This window comes from Canis aureus, chromosome 34, assembly GCF_053574225.1.
Source record: "Canis aureus isolate CA01 chromosome 34, VMU_Caureus_v.1.0, whole genome shotgun sequence".
Lineage (NCBI taxonomy): Eukaryota > Metazoa > Chordata > Mammalia > Carnivora > Canidae > Canis > Canis aureus.
Genome location: NC_135644.1, coordinates 7604827 through 7632635, shown reverse-complemented (window position 1 = coordinate 7632635; position 27809 = coordinate 7604827). Strand labels below are relative to the sequence as shown.

Genomic DNA, 27809 nt, shown 5'->3' with positions numbered 1-27809 from the left:
TCAGCCAATTTTTTAAAAATATTGTTAATTGGGGTTGTTATTACACAATGTTTTGAAATGAAAAAATGGTGGCGTTAGTGACTTGGGTTGGCAGAGCTTACTAAGTGACATACATACTTTATAAATCACTAATATCAGAGAGCTAACATTAATTTACTGATAAAAGTAATGGTATTTTAAAGGATGAAGTAATCCCTAATTTAATTGAGAATTTCTATGATCTTCCAGATATCAGGAAGCTGTTCAACAACTACACAGAAAGAAGCATCTCTGGGCACATTAAATTTTAGATTTACACCAAAAAACCAGACTGTGACAGAGCACTCTAATTTATTTCTCTCTTTTCTCCATGAGACAGGAACTATGAAGAGTTTACCCTAGTTATTCTTGCTGGGGACACAGGGAAATCCACCCATGGAAAAGGGGAGAAACAACTAACTTGAAGTTTGAAGGACATGTACTCATGCCAATCTTGAGGAAATTTGTAGCCAATAACTAATAATCATTGGCTAACTGGGAATTGTTACTTCTAGTATTTTTTTTTTCACCTTCCTTAAAGGACTGCTTTCTTATGTTTTATACATATTATAAATTTCAGGAACAGTGTTCATATTGCCTCCATTTCAATGACGTGGGAAATAAAAGATGCCTGGGGTCAATCAAGGCTTCCCAAATCCCCACAGTTTTGTGTTTGGAGTCAGTCACTCAACTGCCGGAAGCACAAAAACGTATTTGTAGTCAACTTCCTGGGCTGCTACTTTCCCAATAAAGCTACAGTCATCATAAATTATAATTGCTTCAAGAAATGCAGAGGGTCATTTTACAAACGATTTTACTGACTTGAGGTTCTTAATTTACTTGTCTAGACGTTACTTATGCAAAATGGTCTCAAAGTTCACAGATGACTAGGACTTGAACACTCACCTTTTTAAAAAGATTTTTACAAGCTCCCCTGGATCCTAGATGAGGGAGTGATCCTCCTGGGGGAAACATCAGAGTTTGATCCAAGGGTTGTGTTCGTTCCTTAGTACTGAAAGCACCGTTTCTATGTTTGCCTGGATGTCCCCCCGCTTTGTGTACGTGCATGACAAAGAACACGCTCCACTTTAGGCCGCAGCATCCTCCCCCTGCCTGCCAGCAGCGCACCACGTGAATACACTCCACCCAGGAAAAGCGCCTTGCAACAACTGATTAAGAAGAATATTAAAATAAAACTGTGCTTTTTTTCCCCATTTTGTGGGGAAGGGGAGCAGCTTGCCTCATTAAAGATTCAGAGTGGCTAGTATTGCCTTGGAGCAGGCTGACTGGTTTCGGAGTCTCTATTTAGCCACAGGCAAATTGTAATCTCCCTCAAAAGGCTTGAATTTAGGCAAAGAATACTGATCAAGAAAATGGAAAAAAATATACATCCATATATATATGTACACACATACATATACACCAGAAGACACTGTCACTCAGAATCTCGGCTCCTGGTAACTGCTCAGACCGAACACAGCGCGGGGGAGCATGCCAGCAATAAAAGCCAAATGGGCTGCATTGCAAGCCTGCCTCCATCCTCTGCTAGCTGTGTCTTGGTTTGAGATATTTCATATCTCAGCACGATCTGAAAAGTGAAGACGGTAGAATTTCTTTATAGGATCCCGGTAAATTTGAAGAGAACACCCGTAAAGTGACTAGATCAACTGTCTGGCACATAACTTAATATTTAACAAACGTTAACCGCATCTCATTAGGAACATGCTTTCGGGAGTGGGGTGGAAAAAACCCTTAACCTGAAGGCCTTCTTAGCACAGTAATTATTTCACATAGATGACTACTTTTCTCCACAATATGCTGAGATTGATCTTAAGCGACAGGATTTTTTTTCTTATCATAAAAAATTCAAAGCATAAACAAAAGTAGAGAGAACAGTGTAGTTCGTTCTCCAGTTCTGCTAAGTATGATCTTGTGTTTCACCTGTACACTCTGCTACTTTTCCTTCCCCCTGCTCCAGATTATTCAAGCAGATTCCAGAAATCATATTATTTCATCCATATCATTTCTCTGAGAGCAGAGATGAGGATTTTAAAAACTCTACATAACCACAATAATGTAATAATTCTTTAATATCATCAAATATCTAGTCAGTGTTCAAATTTCCTCAGCTGTTGTAAGGCATGCTTTCTCTCCCTCACAATTTGTTGAATAAGGATCTAAGATCCATACACTGCCATTGGTTGATATGTCTTTCAACCCATAATTCCCCTCCCTCTCCCTTTTTTTTTCCCAATGTATTTGTTGAGAAAACCAGGTTGTTCATGCTTTAGAGGAGTCCTAATGTTACGCTTCCTCTTACTGCATCCCTGTGATATCTTTTAGTGCATTCTTCTGGTTTTCTTTTCTTTCTGAAACTGATACTCAGATCCAGAGGGCTGATCAAATTGAGGTCTAATCTTTATCACAGGTAATTTCACAGGTGATACCGTGGATTTCCCGCAGTCCTGTCTCTCTCTTTGTGACATCAGCAGCTGCTCGGTGGGCATTACCTGAATCCATTGTTGCAAAATAGAAATATTCTATCATTCATTCTACATTTATTAGCTAGTATTGTCTTACAAAAAGAAAGCCCTCTCATCAAGTCTTGATCAATTGTTGCTTTCCTGAAAAGGCAGGAAAATTGCTTCATTTCTTCTATTTTTTTCAAAATATTGAGTTTGTTTGCTAGTATCCTACTGAAGGACCTTTTTAAGTATCATTCTAAATGTGTCTATTTAACATACCCTGTGTGTTTCAATCTATTACTGACATTATTCTAATTGATGATTAAATTACTCTGTCTTTGCTTAATAAGCGCCTGTTCAAGATGACTCCTCTTTTTGATACAAACCTAGTATTATTAATAGCATCCCCACTTTCCACTTCATCTTTTATTTCCTGTCCAAGCTCTAGGTTGGAGAGTCAACTATCTCTCCAAAGACCTTAGTTCCTTTCAGGAAGACATGGCACTTAGAAACTGAGTCTGGTAGGTTGGGATGCTCATTGTTATGCAATTAGTCATCCTTATAAGCCTCTTCAGTGGACAGAGGTAGTAAATACTTTTTAGAAAAAAAATAAAACACATCTGATTAATCATATCAACAAGAGAAAAACCAAGAACCATATGATCCTCTCATTAGATGCAGAGAAAGCATTTGACAAAATACAGCATCCATTTCTGATCAAAACTCTTCAGAGTGTAGGGATAGAGGGAACATTCCTCAACATCTTAAAAGCCATCTACGAAAAGCCCACAGCAAATATCATTCTCAATGGGGAAGCACTGGGAGCCTTTCCCCTAAGATCAGGAACAAGACAGGGATGTCCACTCTCACCACTGCTATTCAACATAGTACTGGAAGTCCTAGCCTCAGCAATCAGACAACAAAAAGACATTAAAGGCATTCAAATTGGCAAAGAAGAAGTCAAACTCTCCCTCTTCGCCGATGACATGATACTCTACATAGAAAACCCAAAAGTCTCCACCCCAAGATTGCTAGAACTCATATAGCAATTTGGTAGCGTGGCAGGATACAAAATCAATGCCCAGAAGTCAGTGGCATTTCTATACACTAACAATGAGACTGAAGAAAGAGAAATTAAGGAGTCAATTGCACCCAAAAGCATAAGATACCTAGGAATAAACCTCACCAAAGAGGTAAAGGATCTATACCCTAAAAACTATAGAACACTTCTGAAAGAAATTGAGGAAGACACAAAGAGATGGAAAAATATTCCATGCTCATGGATTGGCAGAATTAATATTGTGAAAATGTCAATGTTACCCAGAGCAATATACATGTTTAATGCAATCCCTATCAAAATACCATGGACTATCTTCAGAGAGTTAGAACAAATTATTTTAAGATTTGTGTGGAATCAGAAAAGACCCTGAATAGCCAGGGGAATTTTAAAAAAGAAAACCATATCTGGGGGCATCACAATGCCAGATTTCAGGTTGTACTACAAAGCTGTGGTCATCAAGACAGTGTGGTACTGGCACAAAAACAGACACATAGATCAATGGAACAGAATAGAGAATCCAGAAGTGGACCCTGAACTTTATGGTCAACTAATATTCGATAAAGGAGGAAAGACTATCCATTGGAAGAAAGACGGTCTCTTCAATAAATGGTGCCGGGAAAATTGGACATCCACATGCAGAAGAATGAAACTAGACCACTCTCTTTCACCATACACAAAGATAAACTCAAAATGGATGAAAGATCTAAATGTGAGACAAGATTCCATCAAAATCCTAGAGAAGAACACAGGCAACACCCTTTTTGAACTCGGCCATAGTAACTTCTTGCAAGATACATCCACGAAGGCAAAAGAAACAAAAGCAAAAATGAACTATTGGGACTTCATCAAGATAAGAAGCTTTTGCACAGCAAAGGATACAGTCAACAAAACTCAAAGACAACCTACAGAATGGGAGAAGATATTTGCAAATGACATATCAGATAAAGGGCTGGTTTCCAAGATCTATAAAGAACTTATTAAACTCAACACCAAAGAAACAAACAATCCAAACATGAAATGGGCAAAAGACATGAACAGAAATCTCACAGAGGAAGACATAGACATGACCAACATGCATATGAGAAAATGTTCTGCATCACTTGCCATCAGGGAAATACAAATCAAAACTACAATGAGATACCACCTCACACCAGTGAGAATGGGGAAAATTAACAAGGCAGGAAACAACAAATGTTGGAGAGGATGCGGAGAAAAGGGAACCCTCTTACACTGTTGGTGGGAATGTGAACTGGTGCAGCCACTCTGGAAAACTGTGTGGAGGTTCCTCAAACAGTTAAAAATAGACCTGCCCTACGACCCAGCAATTGCACTGTTGGGGATTTACCCCAAAGATACAAATGCAATGAAACGCTGGGACACCTGCACCCCGATGTTTATAGCAGCAATGGCCACGATAGCCAAACTGTGGAAGGAGCCTCGGTGTCCAACGAAAGATGAATGGATAAAGAAGATGTGGTTTATGTATACAATGGAATATTACTCAGCTATTAGAAATGACAAATACCCACCATTTGCTTCAACGTGGATGGAACTGGAGGGTATTATGCTGAGTGAAGTAAGTCAGTCGGAGAAGGACAAACATTATATGTTCTCATTCATTTGGGGAATATAAATAATAGTGAAAGGGAATATAAGGGAAGGGAGAAGAAATGTGTGGGGAATATCAGAAAGGGAGACAGAACGTAAAGACTGCTAACTCTGGGAAACGAACTAGGGGTGATGGAAGGGGAGGAGGGCGGGGGGTGGGAGTGACTGGGTGACGGGCACTGGGTGTTATTCTGTATGTTAGTAAATTGAACACCAATAAAAAATAAATAAAAAAAAAAAACTCAAAATGGATGAAGGATCTAAATGTGAGACAAGACTCCATCAAAATCCTAGAAGAGAACAAAGGCAACACCCTTTTTGAACTCAGCCACAGTAACTTCTTGCAAGATACATCCACGAAGGCAAAAGAAACAAAAGCAAAAATGAACTATTGGGACTTCATCAAGATAAGAAGCTTTTGCACAGCAAAGGATACAGTCAACAAAACTCAAAGACAACCTACAGAATGGGAGAAGATATTTGCAAATGACATATCAGATAAAGGGCTAGTTTCCAAGATCTATAAAGAACTTATTAAACTCAACACCAAAGAAACAAACAATCCAATCATGAAATGGGCAAAAGACATGAACAGAAATCTCACAGAGGAAGACATAGACATGGCCAACATGCACATGAGAAAATGCTCTGCATCACTTGCCATCAGGGAAATACAAATCAAAACCACAATGAGATCCCACCTCACACCAGTGAGAATGGGGAAAATTAACAAGGCAGGAAACAACAAATGTTGGAGAGGATGTGGAGAAAAGGGAACCCTCTTGCACTGTTGGTGGGAATGTGAACTGGTGCAGCCACTCTGGAAAACTGTGTGGAGGTTCCTCAAAGAGTTAAAAATAGACCTGCCCAGCAATTGCACTGTTGGGGATTTACCCCAAAGATACAGATGCAGTGAAATGCCGGGACACCTGCACCCCGATGTTTATAGCAGCAATGGCCACAATAGCCAAACTGTGGAAGGAGCCTCGGTGTCCATCGAAAGATGAGTGGATAAAGAAGATGTGGTTTATGTACTCAATGGAATATTACTCAGCTATTAGAAATGACAAATACCCACCATTTGCTTCGACGTGGATGGAACTGGAGGGTATTATGCTGAGTGAAGTAAGTCAGTCGGAGAAGGACAAACATTATATGTTCTCATTCATTTGGGGAATATAAATAATAGTGAAAGGGAATATAAGGGAAGGGAGAAGAAATGTGTGGGAAATATCAGAAAGGGAGACAGAACATAAAGACTCCTAACTCTGGGAAATGAACTAGGGGTGGTAGAAGGGGAGGAGGGCGGGGGGTGGGAGTGAATGGGTGACAGGCACTGTCATTCTGTATGTTGGTAAACTGAACCAATAAAAAATAAATTAAAAAAAAAGAATAATCTTAAAAAAATAAAATAAAACACATCACAGGTTCTTACTGACAACGCAATTCAAATCCTGTACTACAAGGTTTATGTTGACCCCACTCATCTTCTTCTTCCTCCAAGGTCCAGATTCCCATTCTCGAGGAGCCCAACATAATAACTCATCTGTTTTACCTCACCATACTAGTTTCAGGATCATAATCCGACTACTACTCCCAAGGATACACTTAGAGTAAACCATTTAAATTCTGTTTGCATTTCTTTTGTTCTTGGGGTCACTATCCCTAGGTTTGCATAGTCAAATTACAGTGGTTTAAAGTTTTAAGAAGTTTTTCTCTGTGGGGTTATGCCACCATTTTTTTTCACAGGTTACTTGTTTCACTTTGCTTTTGACTTTTAAGGACTGTTTTCACATTTAATTTTGTTTTATATGTATTTAAAATATTTACATTGCTCCAAAATCATATTTATGATAAAGAGGTATATTCAGGAAATCCTAGGTTATCCACCTGTCCCCACCATCCCCTATAAGACTCGTATCTTGGGCTCCTGGGTGACTCTATCAGTTAAGGGTCTGTCTTGGGCTCAGGTCATGATCTCAGGTCCTGGGATCAAGCCCCAGGTCAGGCTTCCTGCTCAGTGGGGAGCCTGCTTCTCCTTCTCCCTCTGCTTGCTGCTCCCCCTGTTTGTGCTCAATCTCTCTCTGTGTCAAATGAATGAATTTTAAAAAAACTTTAAAAAACTCGTATCTTATTTTTAATAGTTTATCCATTCAATTTTTAATGCAAGTAAATACATCTCCTTCTCATAAGAATAATAGTAATATCCTAGACATACATGTATCCAGTTTCTTTGCCATTTCTTGTTGGTAGAAGTTTTATAATGGAAAAATTTGGAGTCAGAAGGACTGATTAGAAATCTTACTTTAACCTGCAAACTAGTTGCATGATAGGTAAATCACTTCACCTCTTAGAACTTCAATTTCCTCATCAGTCAAGTGCACATAATATTACCAATTCCAGACTGTTGCTATGAGAAAGATATAATTATTTGAATATGGCATACAAACCCTACAGCACCATGCAAATATAAAGCATAATGAACAAGGAATAGAATGACTGGTTAGATCAAATCCAATCCTAAAGCTTTAATTTGTTTGTTTAAAATGATAGCAGCATCCGACTATGAATGAGAGCTTTACAATCATCCAAGCTGCTGTCTGGAAACTGACTTTTTGCCCGAACAGAACTCAGTTATAAATATCTGTCTTTCGATTTGACACTCAATTCTGAGATGAATCGAACATGCTTCAGAATTTTAATCTGACATCGAAGAGCTAAAACTCTGAAAGTAGATAAAACATTTTGGGGGAAAAAGCAGCAACCTGTTAATCTCAAGTGACTTTTAATTCCGACTCTGATTATTTGATATAGTAACATATCTTCAGATGGAAACTCATTTCTGAAAATTCATCTCCAAAGCTTTTATATAATCTAAGTTGGAGAGGAAACACACCTATATTTTATGTTGAGGGAAAATAAAACGCTAAAATTAATCACTTGTTCTTTTAAAATTTTTTAGACAAACCTCATTAAGGAAAGAATATTGTACGATGTAACTTTTTAAAATGTGATTCAACAAATGATAAAGCAACAGGAATAAGTAAGAGACTTATGACACTGCATTAAATATCAACTATGTTCATATTAGCCTTTCTTGGCTGTTACAAAACATTCCTCACCGAAATTATTCATTTTCGCCAATGAACTCTGCTTTTACACCAAAATCTGCTTTGGAGAGTACACATCGAAGAGTCATATCTAAATTCACATGTAACAACAACAACAAAAATTCTGTATACACATTTTTTAGCTCTCAACTTTGCAGATGCACATTATTTTCCTCTTTCCATTTAAATATTACATGCTGGCAACAGTCCTATGTCTAAGCCAACAATCCAGCCATGAACAGCTCACTGGGGGAAGAAGGGCAGAGGAGATTAGTTATGAAAAGTTTCAAACACATGCAAAAACAGTGAGAACAGGTCAATGAGCCTCCATATATCCATCATCCAGATTTAACAATATCAAGAACTTGCCGTATTTATATCATCTTCCTTTATTGCTTTGTGGAAGCCTTTTATGCAAACCTCAGACTTCAGGCACACCCCAGCATACATCTCTAGCATGCCCATACATGGGCATTTTCTTACATAACTATAATGTAATTTCCACTGGAATAAAATTGCCGATTATTTCTTTATTTCATCAGTTACCCAGTCCATAATCAAAATCTCCCAACTGCTTCAAAATAATCATCTTAGGGCAGCCCTGGTGGTGCAGTGGTTTAGCGATGCCTGCAGCCCAGGGTGTGATCCTGGAGACCCTGGATCGAGTCCCATGTCAGGCTCTCTGTATGATGCCTGCTTCTCCCTCTGCCTGTGTCTCTGCCCCTCTCTCCCCCTCTGTCTCTATGAATAAATAAATAAATAAAATCTTTAAAAAAAAATCATCTTAGAGTTGGTACATTCAAATTAGGACCCAAATGAAGTCTACACATTACATTTGGTTATTATATTTCCAAAGCCTCTTAAATCCAGACATATGCCTCCTCTATATTCCCCCCATGCCACTGACATGAGAAACCCTCCCTTTCTTTTAAATATGCACTTCTTAAGTGCCTATTTCTTGCTAGATACTTTTGCATGTATTCCCTAATTTGATCTCAAAATAACCTCCGGGGTGATGTGGCAGTCACAGGTACTTGCTACCAAAATTTGGGCTTTCTCTCCCATGGTATGGAGCTTTGCTGAGAAGCAGCTGCCATCAGAGGTCTTACCAAGTGACCATCTGAGCCAAGTGGATCAAGGCTGGGTGAAAGCATTTCCCAGTGACAGGTGCCCCCAGTAACTTCCCCTCACCTAGGAATGTGCTTCTTGCAAGGTAAGTCGTGGGCATATTTGTTGATAGGCATATCCTCCCAAGACAACATTCTTAACTCCCTTCTCTGTGCTATGATGTTGTGTCACATTTCTATTATATCACTTCTTACATTTTAACTGTAGTCATAACTATCTTCAGCCACTACACAGTAAATTCCAACAGAAAATTATGCCTTACTCAACTCTGAATCTCCAGGGAGTACCACACTGCCTAACATATAACAATTTGTGGCATAAAAGAAAACCCTAGTGAATCAATTATACATCCCATCCTTAGAATATAGTTACGTGGCAGGTTATCATTTATTTGAGAGGAATTCCTCTAATGCATCCACGACAAAATCACAGCACTATAGAGGAATTAACGCATGAAAAGTGGTGGTACATAAAATTATAGAATGTGGAGGGAATAAAGGCAAAAGGTGTTAGAGGGAAAGAGTCTAAGAGAAAATTTTATACTTTCAAGGAAGGAATTTTTCTGAAATACTAAAACACAAAGCAAACAAAATTGTGGTTAATAAGAGGTCATAGATCCATAACTGTCTGCACAGGGACATCTCTGGCTGATTAGCGGTTAAGCCATTTTTCAGTATTACCAAGGTTGCGATGACACAATTTAGATCAATGTTTAACAATCTTAATTGTTTAGAAAGGCGAACCCAAATCCCTTACACTTCAGTTTAAGCACATTTCTTCTTTCCCATCATAAGAAGGTGAGCAGCTGGCCGCCATGCTAAGCAGATCTCTTTATATACTCAGAGACCCTCCAAATATGCACTGCTTATTCCAGTCTTTAAATAATACAGCTCTCTTCACACTCTTCCTTATGCATTCTGTTGGGAATGATTCTTTATGTAATTCATCATATTAAATTATCCTTTTTTTTTGCTACATTCCTTAACTTTACCTCTCCCCAAGCCCCTTCTGCTAATGTCTCTAGTTCAATTTACTACATTAAATTCTTCCCCTCTCAAATTGGCATTCTGCTTTCTATGTCTTAACAGATAGATAATAATTTACCTTACATTTCATTCCTCGTTCTGAAGTGCCTAATGATAAAATTAAAACAGTTCCAATCAGAATCATGAAACCAACCTTAAAAGAGTTTCCATATGTCTTGGGAAGATTTGCCTTCCTGGAAATGTGTTGATGAATTTTTAGCACAAATTAAACCTCAACGAAATCATTCCTCAACTATTTCTATAAGCATTCTGCATCATGTCACCCTCTGATACTTTAGAGCGGGAGAGCCGGTTTGAAGATGAATGATACTGATTCCAACAACCCTGCTTACAACTTACAAATCTGAGAAATGTTTCTGAGAGGTGAGGTAAGTGGTCCCAGGGAAAGAGGCCAGCGAGAGTGTTCACAGTACTCCGCTGCTTATTAGAAGGTTTGTTATTCTGCTTTCATTTCCTGCTGTCCAAAGGGTTTGGCAAATAAACCTAATAATAAAATAGAGCTAAAATGAAAATGCTGTTTTAAACCTTAGAAACCAATAGTAAATAACAACAACACAATAGCTAACCCTTACACTGTACTGACTATTGATACCGGTACAGTTGTAAATACTTTACGTGTATTAATTAACTCATTCAATTTTTAAGCTACTCCTATAAAGGAGACATTTTTTATCATCTTTAATGTTACAGATGAAGAAACTGAGGCTCAGAGACTTTAAGTAACTTGTCTAAGTCATGCATGCTTTGGCTTGAATTTAGACTCAGGGTATCTGGCCCCAAAGTCTATATTACTACTCAAGACTTATATGGTAAATGGTTCAGAAGATTCGTTTTTGTGACATAGGAAATATATCTGCTAAGGTAATACATATTTAGTGAATATGAACATTTCCAAAATCATGTTTTCATCTTAACAAAAGATAAAATGACACAAAATAATAAAACTAATAATAATAACAAAATTTTTAAAATAACACAAATAATAATAATCAACACAGTATCAACGTATGGATTTTCTGAGTGATGCCCTCTCTGATTCATAGTCTAGTTGGAGACCTCCAGCAATTCCTCTGACACTGTATGCCCATGCAAGTCCTCACACCCAGGGTGGACAATTCAACAATGTCCTCCCATTGAAGCTGGGCTGGCCTTGGGACTGGCTTGGACCACAGACAGAAAGTGGTAGACGTACATTCTGGAACTCTCAAATCCAGTCCTTCACTTCTGCTCTTGGAACCCAGCCATCATGTACGAGAAACCCATGCCACATGGAGATGTTACATAAGGGGGAACCAGACATACTGGTTGACAGTCCTAACTTAGTTCCCAAATGATGCCAGTGCCAACCCCCAGCTCTGTGAATGAGCCATCTTGAATGGTCCAGTTCAATCAAGTCCCAGATAACTGCAGCCTTAGGCATCACCCCGTACCCAGCTGAGCTTAGTTAGCCCAGAGAAACATAAGAGATAATAAAATAATATGATGGTGACTTGAAACGATAATTAACAATTTTAAGCCACTATATTTTGGCTGTTTTATTACAGCAATACAGGTTATTTATCACAGTTATATCAAGACATCATTCATGAAACTTCTGGACAGAGTAGGTATTATTGGGGCTAAGCTCTCATAATTCTATTCTGTAATTTAACAAATTGTATTATAAATATTTATTTTTTTATCTGTCTCCTCTACTGAAAGTCTCAAGACTATAACTGTGAATTTAAGGGAAAAATTTTTTCCAGGGTAAATTACAATAAAAGTAACAAAATTTATAAAGAACATAGGTTTAACAAACTAGAAAAATTCAGAAGTCACCCCAGCCTATCATTTTGGCAATATCTAACGCTTTGTAGATTTGAAGTTATAGAAAGGGTGAGACTTGTCACCCTAAAACAGATGGTTTAACATTATCACTATTTATATACCACCTATTTATATACCACCTTTTTCTTATAACTGAGAGAGAAAATAAAAAGAAATGAAACAGAGATAGTGGCCAAAGTTAGCCAGGATTATTTTGCTTGTTTAATTTTTAAGAATAATAATAGAGAGAGGGAACTGTTTGGTGAGTTAGAAAGATATTTTTGGAGGCTGGGTAGTAGAGGAATTATAAATGTGAACTCTAGAGCCAGGCTGAGTGGGTTTTAAATTCAGTCTCACAGTCTGAGTTTTGAATTGTCCCTACACAGCTGTGTGGCAAGACACTTAACCTGTCTGTGCCTCAGTGTCCTTATTGGTAAAATGGAGATAATGAGAGTACGTACTGCAGAGGGTGATGTTCAGGATCAAATGAGTCAATATACGTGAAGCACATAGAATGGTGCCTGACATCCAGTAACACTGGCTAGCTCTCCTGCTGTTCCTCTTCTTGTTCCCCTTCTCCTCATACTACCCTAGAAGCACAGTAATGAAGATACTATCCTTTTACATCATAGAGACACGAAGCAGCCACTGGAACTAGACAGTAAATATAACCTGACAACTAGCTCTATAACTTATGCTAGAAACAAAAATAAATTCCAAAGAAATTTTGCTTATAAAACACAAAAACTTTGGAACATTTAGAAGAAAAAAAAAAAAACAGGAGAGTGTCTTTCACAGCCTGGTTTGGTGAGGGGTGGGCAGAAATCTTAAGCTAGATATAAAAAAAGACAAATGACTAGGGAAATGGTTGTTAAACTTGACCGCACTAAATATTAAAAATTCTTTGCAAACAAACAACCATAAACGAATATAAAGGACAAGCCAGAGACAGGGAAACAGAATTCTGTCAGGATTAGTGTCAAAAATAAATAAAGAACACCTACTAATGAATAATAAATAGCAAAGAACTCAATACAAAATGGGCAAGACAATAAACAAGTCCGTGTAAGCAAAATGAAAATGTTTACCTGCAGAACTCAATAAAACTCCAAGATAACAAGCCCTATAACTTAAAAAAAAAAATAGGATAGTACATACTTGGTAATTGGCTCCTCATCCTCTGCGTGGGCCCTGAGCTAGTGTTATCTTCTGAATAGGAAGAGAAGAATGTGGGTGAATCAGGGAGATGGGGATGAGAAGACTAGGTCTTCTAATTTCCAGAATTTTTCCATCCCAATCTTTCCAGATCAGGCTGTTTAGAGCCATAATGTAACCTGACATTTTATGTAGCTGAATTTTTTGAATCTCACTTATCATGTTTGGTGGTGTGCTGCTGACAACAATAACAACATCATCTTGTAAAAGGCTAGACACAGCTCTACGAGATGTCCACATATTAACCCAGAACAATCCCACAAGATGTGTCTGATTATTCCCATTTTGCCAATGAGCCACTAAATGGTGACAGGCCCAAGTTCACACCAAAGACTCAGGATTCATACCCAAGTCATATGGCTCCAACAATCATACATTATTATTATATCTGGCTCTGAACCATATTGTTATTATTGCCTCTAAACATATGACATAGGAAAAGATGTTCGATGGTGCTAGTAATCAGGGAAATACAAATTTGCAACATACCATCTCATAGTCTATGGAGAGTGGCAAACATTCAAAGTCTGACAATGATGAGCTCTAAGGATATGGAGCCATAGAAACCTGTGAGTTTTAGAGGGCTTATAAATTGGTGCAAACCCTTTCAGAGGCATTTGCTACTATTTGCTTAAATGGAAGATGTGTGTTCTCTATGCTGCAGCAGTTTAACTTCTACAAATACATGGTAGAGAAAATGTTTGCCAAAGAGATAAGGAGAGAAATGTTCATTTCAACCATGTTTGTAACTGTAAAAACTATATATATTTAGTGATATGTGCAAATGTCCATAAATGAAAACTATATAAATTTGGCATAGACATAAAATGGTATACTATTCAGCAGTTGACATGGATAAATTGGAACTGCTAGCTACATAAAAAATAAATCCTAAACAATTGTATCATATTAAAAAATAAGTTTAAAAATGATGTAGTTGGCTACCACTTATAAAAAGCTGAACAACAAAAAATAGCATATATATTTTTCAGTGATACATGAATGCATAGTAAAGCATACAATCACAAATGCAGATGATAAACACTAAATTCCAAGGCACGGTTCCCTCAGAGAGAAAGGGATAAGGCAAGGCACACAGGGCTGTATCTGTTGTGTAGTGCTGGCTTTAAAAAAAGGCAGTACTACATTACAGGCAAATATGTTGACATTTAATAAAACTGGGTGGCAGGTGCATGGTGGTAAGCTAGTTTGTATACTTGTCTCTACATTTAAAGTATCTCATAATAAAAATATAAAAACAAATAAAATATGGCATAACAGAACATTTCAAAAATAAATAACAAAAGAGGTGATTTACATATATTTCATCAAAGTCCTTTTTTGAGAAATGCATTGCTTTACAGGAGCATCTGTTGCTCTGAGTCTAGGTCCTTAACATTGATGGGTCCTGCCTCTCTTTAGAAATTTAGCAAAATAAATGGTTTCTACTACAGCAATAGCACTGCCGTTTTATACAGAACTACAAAGTAAGGAGAATCTCAAGACACATAGTGTGATTAACAAGATAATAAAATTAGTGACAAAATGTTTATGAAAAAATCAGCAACATATTTGTCCTCACCTGGCAAAATATGCCACAGGACAGATAACAGCAGGTGAAGTAGGAAAAATATGTTTTCACTACCTTTTTATAGAACCTAGTAGTTTCTCTTTCATACAGAAGAGAAAAAAAACATCCAGGGTTAGTAATTCTGAATCAGGTTGGTAACCGTCAAGTTAAGATTAATGCCTCTCAAATATCAAAAGGTAAAAGCTTTTTGATAAAAGGGAGAAAAAAAAAAGTCACGTTGTGTCTATGTGTTCACTTGGCCCATTAACCTGCATTCCTATCCCATCACCTAAATTCCAGGATGAGCAGTGATCCAGTTACAAATTCTAAGTCTCCAGTATAGAGAAGCCCAGATGAAGAAGACATGTAAGAAACTTGTCTCATGAACTCAAGATTTCAGAAAAACTCTTTTATCTTTGCATTTCTTGCCTTTGAGGTAGCCTCATTCCTTTTGTAGCTTATTCGAATTGTCTTTTTGTTCATGTGCAAACAGCACACTTAACCAGAGTCATTAAAGTGTCAGTCTACATTATACGAAACGTAGCCAAGACAAGAATATACAGAAGAGGCCCAAGAACTACCAATATACAAAGCACAGAGTTCAATCATTTAGTCTGATACAAATGGAAGTTGATTTAAAAGGCATAGATATATCATTTGGAGGTATCAGAAAAGGAAGATACTGGGAAAAATAACAATTTTTCACAGAAATTTTTATAAAACCTAAATCTAAAGTCACTTGTAATGCAAGCAAAGATCCATCATATTTGAAGAACTCACAAGTATGCTACACTATTTATAGTTCATTCATAGTCATGGCCATGGATTTTCAAGAAAAAAATGTTGATGTTTATTTAGTACATATTGATTAAGAAGCATGAGGAAGTGAATTTTAAGCTTCTGATTCTAAAATTCATCTGGAAAAACAAATATGTAAGAATGTTCTAAAAAAAAAAGGTAATGAGGGAATCTGTCCTTTTAGTAAGAAACATAGTGTAGTGAAATAATAATTAAAAGAGTGAGATAAAATGTTACAACAACAGGCAGGTGAACTAATGGAATAGAATTTTCTCTACACAGAAGTAGGAAATAGAAGTTAATGATCTTTGATGAGAAGAGCATCAGCAATCAATAAGTAATTATCTAATAAACTGGACTACAACACTTGTTCAACTACTTGGAATACTGGCTATGTAAGAGGATTTACATTCTTACTTCAAACCAAATATTAAATAAATTCCCAGCAGGAAGAATTAAAAAAAAACTTTTAAAAAGTTTTAAATAAATATTTAATGAAGTAAAGACTTTAAGTATAGAGAAAAATGACCAAAAAAAGATTTTTTTCAAAATGTAAATACTTTTACTTTTATAATTACAAAAGTAATACGTGGGACATTCATAAATCTTAAAATGCATGAAAAAGTAAATAAGAAAGATTGTTGATTTTCCTCACCATCCAGGGGAAGTGTTGTTACATTTTACAGTAATTTCTTTACTTTCTAGTATGTATATATATGAGTTTTCTTTTTTATTATCATATAAATGGGATCACAGTTGCTTTGAAATTTAAAGTTTTCAATTTCTATATCAAACAAATCTTCATATATCAATAGATATTGATGTACACTGTCATCATCATTACTGTCAATGGTTACAATACATCTTACTTCATTAAAAGGAACATTTTGGAATTAAAAACAAACACAAGCACAAACTATTTCTCTCTCAACTACATGGCTTCAAAAGCTGATCGTGTAAGTCTTAATTTTCTTTCTTCTAGTTTTAAAAGTGTAAAAATTCCTTAGGTTAATAGGTGACTTTGACTCAGTAGGGTGGGTCACTCATATACTAAAAAGTGTTGGAAAGTCAAGCACATTTTTATAATTCCAAATATTACACCTAAACATTTGTTTTACCTTCTTTGAAAACTAGTCGTGTTAGATTTTCTAAATGATTATTCATCATTGGTATTTCTTCTTTTCTAACTTATCCCTTCATGTTCCTTGATCAAGTTCCTTCTTAGAAAAATTTTTTTCATTTCTAAGAGATCTTTTCAATAAAATTTTAAAAATTAATATTTCCATATGTTATAAATTATTTTCCCTGCTTGTCATTTGTATTTTATCTTTGTTAATTTTTTGATGAGTGGAAGGTTTCAAATTAATCCCATTTGTCAATATTTACCCTAATGGTTTCTACCTTTACTGACATGCTTAGAAAGAACATCTATCCACTTAAACATTTTCCCATGCTGTTATGTTTTGTTAGATTTAAAAAAAAATACTTGAATCCTTGCTCTGCTTGAAATTTATTTTGATATGAGGTATGAGAAAGAAATTCTACCAATGTTTGCCTCAAAATCTGGACATTTGCCCCCAGTGAATTAAATACTTTGAACATATGCCAAATTCTTATATCTACTTGGGTCTGTTTGGAGACTTACCATTCCACCACCAATTAATTTTAAAGTTGTCACTTGACTATCTTAAACTTTAAATCAATAAAAACATAAAACTAAAAGCAACAAATTAGAAAAATTATTGCAGCAAATATGAAAGACAAATGGTTGATAACATCATACAAGTCAACAAAAGAACTGGTGAAGATCCAATGGAGGGTGTGGAAGATGGGCAAAGGACATGAGGGAAAAGTCATAAGAAAAGAAAAACATTAAACAGCAAAAAAAAAAAGAAAACAAAATAAAAACACAGCAAACATTAAAAAGTGATTTCCACCTCTCTAGTAATCACACATTAGTTTAAGAAATGAGATAACACTAAACTGTTCAATTAGCAAAGATTGTTTTATAAAATAATCATTTTTCAAAAGCCCTCAGAAGCATCTGGAGGAGAGAGGCACACTTACACTTCCCAGTAGGTATATAAATCGACAGAAACGTTTTTAAAAAACAATTTGGCAATATCTAACAAGAGTCATAAAACAGTGCATATCCTTTGATTCAGCATTTTCCTTTAGACTCTTGCCGAGGAAATAATCTGGAATGTAGTAAAAGATTTATGTACAAAGATATTCACCTTAGTTTTATTTTACATCAAAAATAGAAACTAGGTAAAGGTCTCATAAAATCACAAATATATAAATCATAGCATAATAATAGTATTAAATACTCTAGCTATTTAATATAGTTCTTAAATGTTTAATGGTATGTGAGAAGTCTTACAATATAAGTCAAATAAAAAGAAAGATTTTAATAGTCTATATGTGGTTGGATTCCTAGTCAGTAAAAATGCATGTAGAAAAATAATGGAATGTAAACACATGTAAACGATCATTTCTGCGAAATGAGATTACGGGTGTCTGTCATTTTCCTCATTTCCTTATTTCCAAAATACTTTACAACATGTCTCTATTGTTTTTATCTAGCTAGATGGGAATATAAATTTAAGAATGGCTGGTATTTTTAAGATGGGAAAACTATGAGCAAACATATTTACGAGCTGGAAGAAGCAATAAAGGGACAAGATAAAGGCTTAACAGAAGGGAATGGATACTACAAGGGTCCTGAGAGGAAGAAGCAACAACAGAACAGGTGGAGAGACTCGTTTGGGAGGAATATCTTTCCTTTGGTACTCAGAAGTAAGAAAATACCAATAAGGGCAGACACAGGTAGATTTACAAGCAGGCAATGGGGAAAGAACATTCATGGAGCTCGCAGACGTTCCCTTTTACTACCTAAATCAGGCAGGAGGCAAGCTCATAAACTGACACTGAAACAGGCTGAGGGTGGTCAGGGAATTCGAGAAGAATGATAAAGATTATGAATAGGGAATGGAGAGGAAGCCAATTAAAAATAGTGAAACGATCTGTCCTGGTATTTCTGCTTTCCTAAAAACACACTGCAATCACGAAATTGCTTAATTCTGGGGAACAGGGCTGTTAGTGTCTTGTTCATCTACGAACAGTTCTATTAACATATGCATGCCACATCCTGATTGATCACTTGACTAATTCAGATTTTTTTTTTATTCATGTGACACCCTTCAAGCCCTTGGCCAGGTCACTAGAGCCCTCCACATTTGCAAATGTAGCAGTCGATTCACAGTCTTCCGGTTATTTTCCACTTTCCTATGATATGACACATTTAGGAATTCCTCCTTCTTTAAAATTATAATTCATGTGCTTCTAGGACACTAGAAGCTCTCCTTTGGTACTTCTCCTACTATGCCAGTCACCTTTCACTGACTCCTTGGCGGGTGCCCCCTCATTTATGTGGTTATAAATGGTAAAGTGCTCCAAGGCTCAGTTTTTCTCTGCCTCTTCTCTACGCTCATTCATTCACAAGATGATTTCATCCAGGCTCTTGGCTTTAAATACCTTTTATACACTGACAACTTACATGTATATTCTATTACACACATACACTGTGGTCTGGCCATCTTAAGCTTCCACCTGGACTCCAAACTCATATAGAACTGCCCGCTTTACTTGAATGTGTATCAAATTGTCCACAACCAAATCTCAGACTACTCCTCATCCCCAAACTACTTGGCCATTCAACCACATGAGAATTTTATTCAGCTGGTTGTTCAGGCTAAAAACCTAGGAGTCATCCCTAATAGGCAGGCCCTCATTTCTTCTTGTCCTCTTCTAGTAGAGTTACAAATCCTATCTACTCTACTTTCAAAATGTACCAGGATCTGATCACTTCTCCTCACTTTCATTCTAGTTCAAGCCACAGTATCTCTCACCTGGGATGTCTTAGTACCTCAGGTAGCTTTATCCCTCATCTCTTATCCCCCATAGTCTAGTCTCCCCACAGCAACCAGAGGGATTCTATAAAAAATACCTAAGTCCAATCGCAACACTCCCCTGCTTATAGCTCTACAATGACTTCCCATCGCACTCAGAGTAAAATCCAAGTTCTTTATGAAGGCCCCAGAGCCCAAATGGTCTGCTGCCCTGCAATGTCTGACCTCGAGTCTTCCATGTTTCTCCCCTTTACTCAACATGCCAAGCATCTTTCTGCTTTTCTGGCTTCAGGGCATTTGTCCTTGCTCTTCCTTCTATTTAGAGCACTCTTTCTCCAGATTTACCCTGGACTCATTCTACGTTAGCCTCAAAAGGAAGTCCTTCTAAGAGAGGCTTTCCCTGATTACCCTATATAAAAAACAAGCAACTCATTCCTTTATCATGCTTTATCTATTTCAATGTATTTTTCCATAGCATATATCCCCATCTCATTTATTATATGTATATTTGTCTATTTTCCCACCCAATTACAATTCTCACAAACAAATGCTTTTCTGTTTTGTTTACTTTGATAGACGTAGGATCTGGGCACCTGCCTGTTATATAGTAGGTGCCTGTAAATATCTGTTGAACGGGGGAGTCAATGAAATATTTTTCAGTACCAACTATGTATGAGGCCACTGTATACTGGGTGCCAGAATAGGAAATTAAGTAGCTTGCTCATTTCTGGGTAGCTCAGGGTTCTTAATCATAAATTAGGAAAAACCAATCTGGACTTTTAAAAAAAGTAATTACTGCATGGTCAATGGGGACTTCTCTGGTCTGACCGGCGAAGGAGGGAGGCAGGGAACAAGAAGATCTTCCTTCTGTTTACGGGAGACCAACAATTTCTCTAGTGACTATACCAAATAGGGGCTTCCCAAATAAAAGTTCGATGTTTGTCCCAGGCATATTTTCCAAAATTTTCTTATCCAATTAGCAAGACCGGGAAAGTGTCCAAATAAAATATTTATCTAAATAAAACCCACACAATTTTTAAATAAGCAATTTCAGAAATATTAATGGTATCCTTCTGAATATAACATAGGATAGTCTAATTAGCATTGTTTCATTTAATTTCAGTTTTTACAAGAAAGGCACCAACAGACCAGGTGTAATCCACGAAAGCTTTTTCCCCTTTCTCTTCTCCATCAGCAACAAAATCCCAAAGTATGATTTCCAGATTCTCTTGAAGAAACATGAACATACGATGTGTCCCAGATGGTGCCTTCCAATCTCTTACACACAGAAATGAAGCTTTTACTGTGAAGAACAGTGGGCATTTCTAACTCTGTTGAAAGCAGAACAATGACATATATCTATCCTTATATATTCACAAACAGAAAGCTCTCGATTTCAAAAAGGCAAGTCGATTGCCCACCCTTTTATTCAGTCTGCTATCAAAATACTAAATTTTATTACTATTCTGTTGCACATTATTTCTGAATTAGTAAATTATCAGATTCAAGGAAAGCAAGTAATAAAGCCTAGCACAGAGTGACACAGAAAGAACATTTATCTGCAATATGGCAAAATAAAGAGCTGTTTCCTGAGTTTCAAGATACGTTCCTTGCCACCTTCTCATCTGACCCTGTTGACTCAACAAATATGTGTGAAAGGCAATTTTCTCATCTACTTATATAATCGTCTCCTCAACACTCGCTTTGGCATTTGAAAGCAGAATAAGTTCATGACGTTCTTTCTCTTAAACGACATGCAAATAATAAAAATGAGCCAGTATCAAAATCACCAATCTCATCCCAAAGATAATCACATGAAATAATTGGTCTGAGTCACCCACTTCCAAGTCAAAGATCAAAAGAAATGTATAAACCAAGGACAGAAAAGTCAGAAGTTAGCTGGGAAACGGTGAGGAGAAAAAGAGAACAAAAGCTTAACCCTGTAATTGTAGGTATTACTGTGTATGTATGTGTGAATTTGAATAGGCCCATGTGTGAGGGTGTTGACTTGAATGGGTTCATATGCATGTGTATGCCCATATGGGTACATCGGCCTGGGCAAGTGTGTGTGTGTGTGTGTGTGTGTGTGTGTGTGTGTGTGTGTTGACCTGAGCAAAGAAGAGTGTGTGTCTAAGTATGACTACTGGAGCAAAGCGTGTGTATTTGTGCTTGAGCAAACAGATGTTTATGGGAATGAGGGAGAGGGTTGTGTAGGACAGGATGAATGAGTGTGATTGTGAATGTGTGTGTCTGTGTGTGTGCATGTAACAGAAAGAACTAGAGACTTTTCATTTTCCTGCATACTGTATATGGGGCTGTTTTCTTAAAAATTATGAAAGCAAAGACAGGTTCACCAAAATTTGCCACTCCTACATAGGGCAGGTACTTCCAACTCAATAGGAATTAGGTGTGAAAAATATCCTAAAGTGATTTAGCAGCAGGGCATGTAGATTTCAGTTGATTCAAACATTGCCACTTTATAAGGTAACAGAATGCTATTTTTCCTTTCAGTTTAAAATAACCCGATATAATGAACAAGTAAATATTCCCTTCAATAAAAGACTCTTTAAATCAGTATTACAATTGATTAATGTCCCTTGATTAAACACCATTTTATTTTAAATTAGGGCTTAACAAATAATTTCTGAATGGTCACGATTAAATCCTTTGCTGGTGTGTTAGTGTCATACATAAAACATAAAATGCACCCCTGCCAGAGATCTTTCAATTTTTTATTTTTTTAAAATTTTTATTTATTTATGATAGTCACACAGAGAGAGAGAGAGAGAGAGAGAGAGGCAGAGACACAGGCAGAGGGAGAAGCAGGCTCCATGCACCGGGAGCCCGACGTGGGATTCGATCCCAGGTCTCCAGGATCGCGCCCTGGGCCAAAGGCAGGCGCTAAACCGCTGCGCCACCCAGGGATCCCTCTTTCAATTTTTAAAACTAAGTACCACGAAGCACTGCTGCCGTGTGCTAGATCATAGCTGTATTTTGATGCCCGCAACACACCTCAAGTCGGTTCACTCTGCTCTGCTCTCCAGGGCTCACCGGGCGGGGAAGGACCACGTGCAGGCCAATGGAAAAGAGAAAAATGCTCTCATCTTCAGAGCTGCCTTTAGGGCTCATCAGGTTTTAAAACCCCAAGATGAACCTGGAAGGACATCAAACTCGTCCAGGGGACCTGCGCTTCCCCAAAGTTCCGGTCCCGAAGCCTCTTCATCAGACGGAAAGTAACAAAGGCAGGCTTTCTTTTTAGAACTCAGCTAATATTTCAGGGCTTTTTTCCGCCAGCATCTCAGGGATATGTGTGTATAGATATATGCACACTTGTAAACACACGCACAAATAAAAATTTGCTCTTCCATCTAACGTCATCTTTATTTTTTAAAAAAAATCAAATAAAAGCTGCCAACCAACAGTATTTACCACTCACACTGCTTCCCACCTTGGTCTTACAAGAAAAGCACCATGAAGTTCAGCAAACTTGAGGATGGGCTGTGGCTTTCAGTCCCTTGTGGTCACCACCGAGAAGCTGGGGCCTAAAACCCAAGGACAGGTGAAAGGGGGGGCCCCATTTCTCCCTTCTCATCAGTGACAGACCCTGAAATATTTATGTGCCTAGAACACAGCAGTCTCGCTTGCTTGTGGCTCCACCTCCTCCGCAGCCACTTCATCCATCCACCACCCAAGGCCCATATCACCTCCCCCACCTCCCTTGGGAGTGGGGCTGGGGCCCGCCCTGCTACTCTGTGTTTCATAACCTACAGCTCTACGTGGGACCTTTCTCTGCCTCTTTCAAGTCTTGAAACCACATTTCCTTTTGGGCAACCCAAGTTACTGTTCCCCCAGAGAATAAAACCCCAAAGTTCTTTGGTTTTCCCCTGGAAGAGGAGTGAAATGTGGAATGCTCAGATTCTTAAAAAATCAACTTGGCCTCTTCTTCCTGGGAGGAAGAGTTAACAGCAGCCACAATCGTTGATGTTCTATTAATACACCATTTTGCTTGAGTTTAACAGACTTTCTGGACACTCCGTAGTATACAGATAGTACTTTTTTTTCAGATTAATAGTTAGACTGCTCCAGGTACTTAACCCAAAAAAGTATCTAGAGATTAAAGAAAAATGTACTGGGAATATTTTTTGATAATGTAAGTAGCATACTGTTGACATGAGTTTATGTTTCCAGACTTTCCAAATGCACTGGGAGTGTGCACATATGTACATATATGTGGATGTGTGTGAGGGTATCTCCGTGTGTGTGTAGGTATGCCTATGGCAATCAAGATGCCCCACTGTGTTTTCCTGAGGTATAAAAAGCTTTATTTATTTTTTTGTTTGGTAAATAAAAGCTTGATACTTTTCTGTTACTGAAAAAAATCTCTTCCAGTTTACTTTGTGGCTTTGTTTTTGCTAATGAGAATTAACACGCAGATTTCATCAGGATTTTCAAGTATATCTGCATTGAGAGTTACACAGGGTATTGGCATAATTTTTCATTTCTTCTGACTGTGGCCAGAGTCCCTTTCTCATTCTTAAATGTGTTTCTTTGTGCTTTTGTCTCACTTTTTAAGTTCCATTTACCAAATGTTTATTTCATTATTTCATTTTAAACTAGCCTTAGATACATCATTCATCAACTCTATTGTTTGTCCATTTTCTAACATTAAATCCTGTGTTTTGTTCCTATTATTAATTTATTCTTGGGGCGCCCGGGTGGCTCAGTCATTGAGCATCTGCCTTCGGGTCAGGGCATGATCCCAGGTCCTGGGATCAAGTCTCGCGTCGGGCTCCCCGCAGAGAGCCAGCTTCTCCCTCTGCCTGTGTCTCTGCCTCTCTTTGTGTTTCTCATGAAGAAATAAATAAAATCTTAAAAAAAATTATTCTTACTGCTTAAGTTCAGTTTATTGTTGTTACTCTGTTTCAGGATTCTTTTTCCTCCCAAATATCTAGAGTTGAGTGTTTCACTCATGTATTTTCAAATTTTATTGTTAAGCAACAAGATATCTTAGGGCTATAAATTTATCTATGAATATGTTTTTGACTGCAAAGTATAACTTTGATATGCAATATTCTTCTTCAATTACTTTCTTAAAAGTCTACAGTTCTATTTTTATTTTATCTTTGACCCGGGGGCAATGTGTCCTTTTTCCTGTAAATATTCTAAGCCTAAAAAAAGAGATTCGTGAATGGAGGTGGGGGGGTCCATCTGAGATATTAAAATCCTAATAATATTATTAGCTATCGATAAATCTCATCTTACTATACTCTGGGCCTCTTTTCTCTATTTCAACCAAGAAACAACTGTCAGATTTCCATTTGTGCTCTGTAGTCTGACCTATCAAAACTAATAAAAGATTTCAAGTGGAGCTTTTTGCAAAAGCTTTCTTTTCTTTTTTTATAAATTTATTTTTTATTGGTGTTCAATTTGCCAACATATAGCATAACACCCAGTGCTCATCCCGTCAAGTGCCCCCCTCAGTGCCCGTCACCCAGTCACCCCACCCCCCGCCCATCTCCCCTTCCACCACCCCTAGTTCGTTTCCCAGAGTTAGGAGTCTTTCATGTTCTGTCTTCCTTTCTGGTATTTCCCACTCATTTTTTCTCCTTTCCCCTTTTTGTTTTCCCGTTTATATTCAAAGTACTTATTGAAAGAAAGGCTGTTAATCTTTCCCGTTGCATGACTCTGTGACTGGTAAGAAGATGCAAACTCCCTACCATCAGAGCACAGCTTTTTCTCCTTCCCTCTGGTACTCCACACTTCTCTTTCCACTGAGTTCCATCACTTTTTAAGTGGTAATCACAAATGGAGGCATTTGGGGGCAATTAAGAAGAGCCTCGTGATTTAAATTTTTTAAAATCATTTAATATCAGAAATGCTCATGTTGATTGATCATTTAAAATATCCCGTGAGACGTTTGGGTTTCCTCCCACAAAGGAAGTATAGGAAGGTCAAAGGAGGTTGGCAACGGGACAGCAGCTGCGGAGAAAATAAGTAAAGCCTCCAACACCAAGTTCAGTCACGTTTACGTGTTATACCTCTCAGTTTAAAAACTATGCATGGAACTAAAAGCAAACTCTTGTTAAATGACTTCTACTTTTTTTCTGAGAAGACTTCACAGTTTCACATGCAGTTCTTCAGACCTCTGACAGAGATCAAAATAAGAGGCAATTTTAAAATGTCATTCCTTATCTAGCCATGTTCTTCAGACACGCTTTCCCCAAGATAGACTAAATGACAACCTATTCCCCCGTCTTGGTCTGTACCAGATAAACTACCATTCCCAATCTGCCTTGACTATAGTTCTTGCAGAATGTGATTAATGACATAGTCCAAGCAGAAGTCCCCAAGGAAAACATCATCTCTTAATTCTATATCTAATGAAATGGTGTAATTCATAATTCATTAATCTGACTGGGGTGACAAAACAGGCTGCAAGGAAAAAAAAGTGCCTCTATCACATCCTAAGAGACAAAACTGAGATAATGCATTAGTGATAAAACATACTTGAAATTCACCATATTCTGCTGAATAACACAAGGTTTCCTATTTAAAAAAATAAATAAATAACACCAACACACTCATTGTGGTCACCTCCAAAGAAGCCTACAGAATTCTCATTAAGTCATTAAATTTGATTTTTCATGAAAGAAAAGCTACTACGCAATGGATTTCCAAACTACAAATTATACTGAGAGGATGAGTTAAGTAAAAGTCTACTCAACAGTGATTTATGAAGGATAGTGGGAACAAGTGAGTTAATAGGATTTTGTCTTTCTACTCTAGGTTCCTTATGCCTCTTCTTCAAAGAGGATTGCCTGTCACTCCTATGAAGCATACACTTTCCAAGTGTGAGGTCATTCCACAGTTTATACTTATTAAGCTAATGGAGCTTAGTACATCACTTTATTCAAAACTAGCTTTGAACTAAATGCAATAGACTAACATGCAAAACCAATTTCTTTTAGTACTTTAAAGTTTAAAAACAGCAAAAGGCAATAATAATGGAAAATTTAATATTCGGTCTGACTCAGCATAATCCTAATTAGCAGCAGCAGCAGCAACAACATATACCTTAGTTGTCAAGGTTTGGTTGAATCCTGCACTCATGGAAGGTGCCCTTCCTAAGCCATAAAGGATATTTTGAGTTCTGAATGTCATCTCCACATATTGAATCTAACTTCCTGGATTTTTAAACTTTCATCTGTACCCGAGGCTAGCAAGTGAACACCATTTGCTTATCAATATAGAACAGAGTAAACCCAGACATCTCCCCCAGGACTGAAAGATCCTAGATCATCAAGCCTAAAAAGTTAAGTCACTGGAATATTTTTCCATCCTAAAAACTATGAAGATATCATTCTGTTAGTGATTATATAACTTGGAGGTTGTGAGGGCGGGGAAGCAGATTTCGGCCTATGTGAGGAAAATCTCCTCTACACATGGGTTCTCTCCATTTGAGAAGGAAATTTTAAAAAACAATACAAATATCTAGTATTGAAGAGCTCAGAATTCATAATGAATCAAAAGATAACTTTACACTGGTCATGAAGTCTTTGCCAAAGGAATATGCCAATTTACTAACCTTGATTCTATCAGAGAGATAAAGCAGTTGAGGTAACGATAGTGAGATCTACTCTTCTGCTTGGATCTTGTCCACAGACACCAAATTCTTCAGTTACCATGAAATACTGAGTACAAGTGCTGTGTTCAGTTACATAGATGTAGTGTGAGTCTCACAAACAAGTGAATTTTAACTATGGATAAAAAGATGAAGATGCGTGCTATGACTAGGCAAGTTTACTTTAATTTTTTTTTAAAGATTTATTTATTTGAGAGAGTAGATGAACAGGAGGAGGGATAGAGAGAGAGAGAGAGAGAGAATCCTCAAGCAGACTCTCACTGGGTGCAGAGCCCCACTCAGGGCTCAATCCCAGGACTCTGAGATCATGACCTAAGCCAATGTCAAATGCTTAACTGATGACTGAGCCACCCAGGCGCCCCTGTCAAGTTTCTTGTATATCCAGCTCTCCTTTGCCAGACAAGCAAGGCCACAAAGCTATGTTCATTTTTA

The 27809-nt window shown here is 37.3% G+C and overlaps 1 protein-coding gene across 8 annotated transcripts in view; it reads right to left on the bottom strand.

Annotated features, from left to right (window-relative positions):
* Nucleotides 1–27809, bottom strand: part of ZNF385B (zinc finger protein 385B) — a 388911-nt gene that overhangs the window by 322378 nt on the left and 38724 nt on the right. The gene's annotated exons all lie outside the window — the stretch shown is intronic.